At 42.0% G+C, this 11,141-nt stretch overlaps 1 protein-coding gene across 2 annotated transcripts in view; it reads right to left on the bottom strand.

The window, feature by feature from the left end:
* Positions 1-10,675, bottom strand: part of PRR5L (proline rich 5 like) — a 41,925-nt gene extending 31,250 nt beyond the window's left edge. The window contains exon 1 of one of the 2 annotated variants that reach the window (XM_050334945.1): positions 10,643-10,675. The gene's annotated coding sequence lies outside the window, so the exon portion shown is untranslated. Of the gene's footprint in view, positions 1-10,435; positions 10,531-10,642 lie in introns of those variants that run through there. The other variant, XM_050334944.1, reaches the window with a different exon arrangement.
* Positions 10,676-11,141: the final 466 nt, after the last annotated feature.

An 11,141-nucleotide genomic window follows, 5' to 3' on the forward strand; every position in this document is an offset into this window, starting at 1 on the left:
TTAATATAAATAAAGTCAAATTAGTGTAGAAAATTCTTTGGCCCATTCTGTGCAAGCAGTAAAACACAATCAGGAAGGTTTCTCCTGAGCTATAGGTTTACAAGATGAATTCCACACAGCAGAACCACGGCATTGCACTAAACCCCATGATGAATTTCCTGAACACTTCTTACCTAGGGAACGTGCTTAAGCCTACAGAAACATACATGTCATTTTCCCTAATATTCCCTGGTATTCAAGTCAGCAGGACAGATAATAACTAGCTTTTGTCTGAGAAGAGCAGATAAGACACCCCTCTTCCCCCTTGCTCCCCCAACCAGCCTGCAATGCTGGATTACAGTCAAGTCAACCTTGCTTTAGGACCTCATTAGGAATTTCAGACAAGATCTTCAGCTTTAGGACCTGGTTCAAAGTTTTTTATTTTCATTTCTTCAGGGCTCAAAGATACAAATCTCTCCTATCTTATCTAAACCCAAATCTATCTCGCTACTAAATGGCAGGCACACCAAATTGTTACTTTGAAGGCAGGCTGACCACCAAATGGTATCCAAACATAACTGGCCCTCGTATTATCAAACTGGAAATGCCAAATTCTGTGAGAAAGACCATCCTCTCCCCATGCCCACAGCCTATTTAAACTGTTTTCAGAGTTCCATAAAGCTAAAAGTAACAGAGCATTTATTTATAAACAGTCTTTTGGCACATGTACTTTGCAGATACAGAGCACCCAAAGGTACAACAAAGCACCCAAATGCTTCCATCAAACCAGACTGTCCTTCCACAGCAATTAGTTTTCACTGAAAATTTTCCCCAAAGCAATGCTTCATTTTCACAGGGAGGTTGCAGTAGCAGTTTGTTGGCAATATCTGTGGTGTACATTCTGCAGTGTGCAATTTTTTGGCTTTTTACTGGGAGAAAACTGCCCCTGTGGCGAGAAAGGCATTAACATAGTTATAGGTTAGTAAGAAGCCCTCATGGTATTCAGGCTATTTTAGCTATTGGGAATGAACAGTATTTAGCAAAATGCTGAGTACAGCAAGGAACAATTTTCCTTTTCATTTTGCTGTGAAAACTCTCATAGAATTATGCAGAAATGTTCAGCAACACTGTTCTCCTAGAGGCTTTCAGTCCAAACTCCTTCACATCTGCAATCTACTCTTGCTAAGATTAAAGTGGTTTAGAAGACTACAAAATAAAACCTACTTTAATAATCACAATCATATTATCAACCACAGAACTAGAAAAAACTTTCCAGAGAAGCAACTACTTTTCCCCTTTTACACAGAATGATGGAAGACACCAGGATGCAGCACGTTCTAGCCACCAAGCAACACTCTCATATCGATTATAAAAGACATAAAGAGTTGGAGACTGAAGTGCAGAGACTTCATAAAACATACGGCCACACTAAGATAATCTTTCACTGCCATATGCTCCAGCTGCTGGGATAATTCTTTAAATGTCATCAGGGGATTTCAAATTGTTTGCCAGCTGATACATCCTTAACCATACCCCACTCTCCTCATCTCACTTAATGATGCTGCACATCTTTTTTTGGCAAGACACTTGTTATGAGTGAGTCAAAGAGGTAGGTATTACTCTTCCCTCCCTTCCAGCTGTCTTACCCCCAGTCTTTTTTTTCTCTTACCCTTGATTATATCGTCTCAATCCAGCTACAAAACCCTTTAGATCTCTAACAAGGCAGATATGTCATCTGTGTAAAACTCAAGTCTTCAAGGAAGCAAACTCTTCAAAGATGGAAGTCAGTGTTCCCAACTGAGGGAGCACAGTAGGACGATGAGTCAATCTCACAACAACGTAATTTCATCCACTTGTAATTCATCACATCTGAGTAAACACTTCTAGAATTAATATGAATCTTTAAAGAGAAGAATCAAGCATGTAGACAAATCCTTTTCCAACACACCTGGATACAAACATTTATAAAAACATTACAGTCATGAAGCTAGGAAATTTTTATCGTTTGCTTTCTGTTAGTCATGAAAAACAACAGATAAATCATTATACAAAGATTTCATGAATAGACCTTTCCCTCCCAACAGACCATAATATATCTGACTGTCTGCAGGAAAAGCAAGATCAGGTGCTATACCTACTTTGATCTCTCTCCGCTAAAGAAAAAATAATGCAAAGAAAAATTTGGCAGCAATTCCTCCAAATTATGAATCTTCATGATAACCTTGGGCCAAGCAAGCAAAAGGCCCGTGGTAACTGAGATTTAACAAAAGAACAGACCTTTTAAAATTCTCTGATATCTTCTCTGCAAGACTCAGAGTAACACCTGCTACAAGGCAGCAACAACCACTGGTTTTGCTTCTTAGAGGAAAACCAGCACTAATTGACAAAAAATTCACACCAAAAAGCTACAAGTCAAAAAATAACTTTAAAACAGTTGGCAAGGGAGGGAAAGGGGTAGTGGAGAATGAAATAAAGCAATAGAGAATGACAGGTTATCCAGATATAACTGATGTTTTGCCATTTAATTTTTTTCAGTCTTAAAACCAGCCCCTTCATGAAGAAAAATATCCACTTGCTTATATTTATCTCTTTTATATGATTTGTGCAATTGTTACATCAATGACCTAAGACTAAAAAATACATAAATCAGACACTGAAACACGTCTGAATTTTTTTAATGATTCTGAGTGTGGAAAAAGCATAATCTTTAGAAAAATGCTACACTGTACTAGGCTTACAGATCCATAAAGAGTGGTTTCATCCTGCCTCAGACACAAAAAGTATGCAGAGAACCAACTAGATTCTTGTTAGCTGATTCTCCTTCCAGCCCAGTAAGTCCTTAACAAAGTGTGTGATTGGCAAAATTCTTGATATGAGTTCAACTGACAATATCTGAAAACACTATTTTTGACAAAAATCCCTCATTTATTTGCTGTGCAGCCACACTGAAAAGTGAAAAAACATCCCACAACCTATAACTTGAAGTCTTCTAGGTCATCACAATTACACATGCACATGTATGAACTTAGTTTATATTCTAACACAGACAGAATTTACCACTGTTAAATTAACAACATATTCAGTTCCTCTTATAGCTTCCAATTGCTCAGTTTCTTAAAATTTCAGAAGGAGACAAGATGATAAAATTGAGATTTTTTTCTAATAATCAACAAAGGTTCTTTCTGGTTAACATTGATCAGAAGCTGTGTCTTAGATATATCTCAGAAGTTTTTGAATGCAAGACTGTAAAAAATTTTGGAGGTAGTCTGGGGCCCAGTCCCAAGGCACGACCTCATCCTTTCATGTCTTCACACCTTTGGCTATCTGACTCATGAAAATTTTAGTGCTTAATCCATAGCCTATCAAAAACAATAGGAATCTAAATATTGGTCTTAATATGGTTCGAATCAAGTCCTGAAACACCATGAAAAGTGATGGCACTTTGTCCTGTGAGCAGCCCCTCACATAAGCTGTATATATAAAGTGTATCTTCAGGTGTGCTCATGCTAGCACCAGGAGCACAATCCATGCTAACAGACATTCCCAGTTCAGGAAGGTAAATGGAAGAGTGCAAAACCAGCCTTCGGGTCTGTTAATCTTGTCAATAGGATTGATTCTAGTTGCAAACTTTAAAAACAGCTTCTTCCACCCATAAATTAGTGCCACTTTTTTCTGAAATCCCAAAGATCAGCCCAGAAATTTTGCAAGGGGAAACTCTAGTGAAGCTGTTATCAAGAATCACAGGCCATAGATAGGCTAAGAGGCCATGCCCCTACTCCTCAGCACAAGGGCAGGATCCAGATGGGAAGTAGGTCAGTGCTCCACCTGCACTTCATTTGTCTGTGCCTCAGATGCTGTCCCCTGGGGGAATGCAAGGTGATTCCTCCAGCTCCCTGTGCAGGTTACATACAAGATGGAAAATGCAGGACTTCAGCCAGCCAAAGCACACTCCCTGCAACCCCACCACGCACCTCCTGCCAGCCCCTCGGTGGCCCCAGCCTGTGCAGTGCCAAGTGCTGCCAGACTGCCTGCCCCACATCTGCAGCCTGCCCTCCCCACCCTGCACCATGGGAAGGCCCTGAGGGATACCAGGCAGGCTGAGCCACAGGCAAGATGGGCCACTCAGTCCTGCCAAACACTTCTTTCATCAAGAGCTCTTGCAGGTATACTCATAAGACTAAAAATAATTACCTCAATTTTCTGGCTGAGGAAATGAAGATGCTAAGCCAGTGAAGTGACTTAGCCTGGTCTTCCACATTGCAAGCCAGGATCGTATTCATCAAACAAAAATATCCCTCTAAGGTTCTTTAATGAAGCTTTCAAATTAGGAGAGAAAAAAAGAATAATCTGATCTACCTCTCCTTTCCTAAGATGGCTCAATACCAAAAGGTGTAATAATAATAATAATAATAATAATAATAATAATAATAATAATAATAATAATAATAATTATTATTATTATTATTATTATTATTATTATTTTGCTGGGCTACACCACCACAAAGGCAGCAACTTGGAGCCTCATAAATAGTCCAAGGGTGCTCTATTGGCCTCTCCTATCTTTAATTAAATTTCATAGATTTTAACTATAGAGCTTATGCAAGTAAAAGAAGTGATATCAATAGATATGATGCAAAGTCTTCACACACTTAATGCAACCATAAATCCAACAATTTTACTGCTACGCTTTGACTACCCAAAACAAGATCTCACCTTCCTTATCTTCCAAGTATACACTTGTCTCCACAATAGAGACCCCAGCATTCCTGTCTTCCTCCCCTATCTTTTGCATATTCCATCTTCAGATTTGACCCACAATACATCTCAAACAAATTTACAAACAGATCTAAATTGGCTTTGATAACAAAGCCATGTAACTTTTGTGAAGAAATTCGATGGTATTCACTCAGTTATGCTCTGAGTTTCTGATGTTAAAGCAAACCTGAAACTCGAAGTGAAACTCTACTTTGAGTGAGAGGAAATATATGACGAGAGGGAAAAACCTTTGTGTACATCCCACCATGATCTGAGAACCATCTTGTAACTGAAAGACCCCTCCAATCCCTTTGGAGTTTACAGCCAAATCAAAGTAAGACTGCTACTTCACATCTATATCCATGATAGTACAATTACTCATCAAAAGATGTAAGAAATCAGTAATAGCACAGAGCAAGCCAGTTCAATGCGAACTAAAGAGATTCAGTCATAGAAAAGAACACACAGAAAAATAAATAACTTGTAATATAGGAGTAGCATCTAAGACAACAAAGTTATTTTGTTTTCTACCATAGATTTTCTGTGTTATTTCAAAAATATTTTTTAATTCTTAGGACTCACATCATTCAAAATTAAAGAAAATTGTGATGGCTATTAACAGGCACCACGTTTGCAAAACGCTCTGATATACCTGGGTGGAGAATAAGAGAATTAGAATTAGAATTACTTATCTGACCAGTATGAAGGTAGCAACAAATTTGAATTAGATGCAGTAACAGCTGATTTGATCTGGTTGAAATAAATTGTATTGCCTGAATAAGCAACTACCACACCAAAAATGTAGCTATGAAAAGCAAGAAGCAAAAATGGAGCAAAGGTTCAGAATCATAAAACTGACGTACTCATTTAAGAAAGAAAAAATAGACTTAAATCTCTTTGGTAAAATAACAGCCCAATCCAACAGAGAGAAGGGATGGATAAGAAGGGGGAAAGAAGAGATCTATCACCATTTTTTGATTAACTGAAAGCATTCAGGTATTTTAGGCATTCCATAAAGTCATATCCATGACAGCTGCAGTAATAATCCTTTCAAAATGGAACACTGCAGTGCTGTCCTAATCCACAGCACCTAGATTAGATTTTTTTTTAAGCAGCAAATTTGTCTGCACCCCTCTTTTGAGTCTCACCCACTAAGACACAGCGGATTTAAAATCACCATTGCTTTGTCTCCAAATCTATACCAAGGCTTTACTCAAGCTCTTACACTCCAAAATCCTCAACTGATTTAATAGCAAAGCAGTACTCCCAAGATCTCAGGCCCCCAGTGCAGTGGCCTATGTTATTCCCAGATGTACTAGTCTTAAATTTGCTTGATTACTAGATGATTTTTAATCAATACAGCTAAATGAGAGCAAGCATGAAAACATGAAAAAAAAACGGTGATACACACATAAATCATTATTTCCTTTGACTGGCAGGAATAGTGTTTAATAGCAGTACTAAGTGCATCCCTACTGGAGGAAAACAGGCCAGGAATGTATCACCTGAGTGACACAAGTATGAGTAAGCTATCAAACTCTTTCTGTAGAAAAGGCCTTTGGACTGAATTAACAAATATGTTTTCAAACCCTGAAAGTAACTTAGCATCACACTGCCTTCTGAATTTTACCCACGCAGGAAGAGATAACCCCCCACAAAACAGCCATTCTTTCAGCATGGGCTCTAAATATACTTCCACAAAGCTCAGAGAAACTTTATCCTTTTAGACTAGTTCTTCCCTGGTCAAATGCAGTGAAATTCACAAACAAATTCATTAAACTACAAGAGGGGAACAGACAAGCCACAGGCATGCTTTCTTGAAAGTGACCACACTCAAAGTTGCAGTCAATGGCTCCTTGTCCAAGTGGAAAGCAGTGTCGAGCACTGTCCAGCTCAAAGCTGGACATGGAACGTTGTTCCTCAAGGGTCAGTACTGGGACCAGCACTGATTAACATCTTTGTCAGTGGCATGAACAGTGAGACTGAGTGCACCCTCAACAACTTTGCTGATGGCCACAAGCTGTGTGGTGCAGTTGACACCCTGTAGAGAAGGGATACCATCCAGAGGGACCTTGACAGGTTTGAGAGGTGGGCCCATGCAAACCTCTTGAAGTTCAACAAGGCCAAGTGCAAGATGCTGCACCTGGGTCAGGACAATCCTAAGCACAACTACAGATTGGGCAGAGAATGGACTGAGAGCAGCCCTGAGGAGAAGGACTTGGGGGTTTGGTTAATGAGAAACTTGACGTGACCCAGCAATGTGCAATTGCAGCCCAGAAAGACAACCATATCCTGGGCTGCATCAAAATCAGCATAGCTAGGAGGTTAAAGGAGATGATTCTCCCCCTCTGCTCTGCTCTTATGAGACCCGACGTGGAGTATTGCATCCAGTTCTGGGGCCCCCAACACAGTAAGGACGAGGACCTGCTGGAGTGAGTCCAGAGCAGAACCATGAAGATGATCAGAGGACTGGACCACTTCTCCTACACAGATAGGTTGAGAGAGTTGGGGTTATCCAGCCTGGAGAAGAGAAGGCTCTGGGGAGACCTTAGAGCAGCCTGCCAGTACCTAAAGGGGGCTACAAGAAAGCTGGAGAGGAACTGTTTATAAGGGCATGTAGTGATAGGTAAAGGGAGAATGGTTTTAAGCTGGAAGAGGATAGGTTTAGATTAGACATTAGGAAGAACTCTGTACTGTAGGAGATGAAACACTGGAACAGGTGCCCAGAGAACTCATGGATTCCCCCATCCCTGGAATTGTTCAGTGTTAGGCTGGATGGTGCTTTGAGCAACCTGGTCTAGTGGAAGGTTAGAACTAGATAATCCTTAAGGTCTCTTCTCACCCAAAACATTCTATATTTCTATGATTGTATGTGAGGCAGAAACATGAAGTGAGAGAAAAACACAGTTTCAGAAGCAAAAAGGTCATATCAGTCTAAATGTAATTACATGTTTAATTTTATAGGAATATTGATCAGAAAGCTTTCAGGATACACTTTATCAAAATCAATCAGCAACTGCAATTATTTTCAGAGCTATCTCTGCTGCAACTAGAATGGTAATCTATTATCTTTGTGCTTTCTTGCACTTTATTCTTATTCCTTTTTGTTTGGTTTTTGTTTTTGCATTCCTGTTGTTGTCATTAAACACATAAGCATGACCCACATTTTTAACCCTGGGGCTACAAAACATGGTAGTTAATTAGCTGCTTATACATCACAGCCCATCCTCAGCCAGCTCTAGTGTAACCGGAGTTTTGCTAAAATCCTCAGAACAATCTTCCATCCTCTGAGCTGCACTTAAGCCCATCTTGTGTAGTAAGAACGGGTTGTTATGCCCTACTGAATAAGCCCTGGAACTCAGCATATACTTAGTCAGTGCATATTTATGCTTGAACTCACAGTAGCAGAAACAATGAGTACAGAAGACCATACATTATGGGGCAAAATAGCCACAAATACCACTGGCACCTAAAAAAGTCACATGAAAACTGAACTCAATTGAGTTCAAAAATATGAGTACAAAAAGGATAAAATTCTAGTACTTATATGTCTTCTACTTTTAAATCCTTGATGATGCATTCAAGTCCCATTCCTCCACTCTTTCCATAAGAATGGAAGCTACACCCAATAAAAGGTTAAATATCTCACCTATTCTGTGCCTTTGGTTGCTGGAAATTTAAGGAATTGAAATTCTTCCAAAAGGGACTGAGGAGTCAGTAAACACTACCTGTGTTCCAGCTGAACTTTGAAAGTGAACGTTGAAAGTCTTATCAGAGTTTCAGGTGATATCAGACAGCCCATAAATACACTGAATAAAAGTAATTACAAAGAATTTTATCTTGAAGGCGGAAGACAAATGTGAAACTGTCACCTTAACTCTGCTGCAAGATTGCCCAAAGGAATTATTGCTATTAAACTGACAGAGCAAAAAAGACTCCCATAAATGCTTGAGTGCACTTGTACTTCCCTGTTCACCCTTGGCACTTCCAACTTGCAGGTACCATCCACGTAGAGCTCAATGCAACACACCTTACCTGACTTGACAGCTATTTCAGTAAGAGATTCCAGACACCCCCATCATAGACAACCACAGAATAATCCACCTCTGGAAAAGTTTCTTCCTAGCTTCACCAAAAAGCAGATGTTTTTTTGACCCAAATACAAGAACTGTCCTTCCTTAGCAAAAATGCCATTCATTGTCTATGAAATGTGTATCAAGAGCATACATTGTCCTCGATTACTGTGAAATTTGCATTTACTTGAGATCTGAAGTCTGCTTTTTCTTGTGTTTTGGAACACAAAAGAATATTTTCTTTTTTCCGGTTCTGTACTTTGGTAGCAGCCCTGAGTTCGTGAATGTCATGAACTATGTTACAGCTAAAAGAAAAGTTACATGCCTTCTGCAGGAATCTCTCAGCACTCTGCATCTTATGTGACAGGTCAATCAATCACAATGGTCTCTCTCGGCTGTAAAAAATATAAGTAGCTTTAATAGGAGAAATTGAATCTAAGCAGAAAAAAAAAGAAAAGAAAAAAAGAATGCAAATGCTTTTACATCATGATTCTCCACTTACCTACACAGACAAGTCATTAAGCTTTGGGTTGCTACACAGAACATGTTCTCAAACCTAACATCCTTGGCATGGCTGTAAAATAGCTGGCATAATTTACTGCACAGATTTTTCAACTATAGATCACTTTTTGTTGTTAAAATGCTAACAAAGTTCTTCACAGAGGTCAGAGGACAGAACTTTACCCCAGCTAGATGGTCATTAGTATACCACAATGTCTTGCCTCCTCTGATTTAGATCTATTCTAGTAGGGGCTACTGCACAGTTGGACCGTGGTATCTGTTTTAGAAAAAAAACACATAGTCTGCATATCAGCTTCTGAGTCTTGTGCACACTGCCTCAACATGAAATATGATCTATGGGTATATACATTAAATATGCAGGCACATACAGCACTATATGCAAGATATAAACAGGTCTTGCATGCTGATCCAGGTACCAATGTGTTCTGCATAACCAAAACCTTTCACACCACAGAATTGCAGCATCGCCTATAAATACGCTCAGCACTTGTTTCTGACAAACAAAAGATCCCTCTAGTCAAGACAGCCCACTTACATGAACAAACCATCATATGACTGGGAAAGGTGGAAAAAAATAGCTGTGCTTTGGACTATTCTTTTCAGCACAGTCAGTCAGGAGCTGTGTTGACTGGAGTCACTGCTGGAATGACGTGTGGCTGTGGCTGATGTCCCACAGAGAAGACGGTGGCAGGGCATGTGTTTGTCAGTTGCAAGAACTGAAAAGTAGATTATGCCCATGAAAAATGGAAAGCACCGTAAATATTCCTAGGGCAGAGGGGCTCCCGGTGTTGGGGAAAGACGGGTAGCATCACCATGCGAGAGAGGCCCAAGAGAAGAGAGAAAAGAGTGGAGATACACTTCACTTCTTTAAACAGGTGGCCACCTACTCTTATGGCTTTTGTCTCCTCTTGCAGCAGCTATGTGCTACTTCAATTTATTCAGAGAAAGACGGGAGAAAAGTCTCTTGCCCTCCACCCCTGGTTTCAGAATTACTGCGTCTCCTGGGGGGAAGGGTTAGACGGAGACATTTGGTTTGGAAATGACTCACTCGGCAGCGCTATGGAGCCGGAGGGTCTATTTTTAATATTTTTAAATGGAGAACTTACCCAGGTCTTATGCCAGCGCTGTGCTCCAGAGGCACCGCCGAGCGAGGGTAGCCGGGCCAGCCCGCTCCCTTCCGCAAGCCGCCCCCCGCCAAACATCCCCTTCGCGCCGCCGGCGGCATCGCCGCCAGCCCCGCTGCCCCCCGGGCCGGCGGCCCCGAGACCCCAGTCCGAGAGGGGCCGGAGCCCGAGGTCGCGGCTCGCACTCACCGGGGCCGGGCTGCGGAGCGGGCGGCGGCAGCGCCCCGATCCCCGATCCCCGATCCCCGATCCCCGATGCCCGCGCCCCGCGCCGCCGCCAGCCGAGGGACGGACAGACGGACGGACGCGCTGCCTCCTCGCCGCGATCTGGCGAAATTTGCCACCCACCGGCCAGGATTTTACACTTCCTGGCGGCTGGCCAGCCCTGGCTTCTACAGCCTGCCCCGGGCTGGCTCCTCCCCGCCGAGGCAAGAGCCGGCCGGGCCGGGCGGAGCGGGGGCAGCCGCGCTGCCTCCCCCGGCTCCCACCCCATTCCCGGTGGGGGTAGCCCGCACAGACCCGTCCTATCCCGTCAGAGTCAGGAAGTGTAAATTCTTCTGACCTTTAGCCAAAGAAAGGGAAGGCTAAGGATGGAGGAGCTCCGGGGGCCCTTCCCGGGGAAGGGCGGCCGGCCCGGGTCCCGCGGGGTGTTCCCTCTCCCCCGCCGCTCCTCCCCGGCCCCGCGTCT

This window comes from Myiozetetes cayanensis, unplaced genomic scaffold (assembly GCF_022539395.1).
Source record: "Myiozetetes cayanensis isolate MyiCay16 unplaced genomic scaffold, myiCay2020 scf6-25, whole genome shotgun sequence".
NCBI lineage: Eukaryota > Metazoa > Chordata > Aves > Passeriformes > Tyrannidae > Myiozetetes > Myiozetetes cayanensis.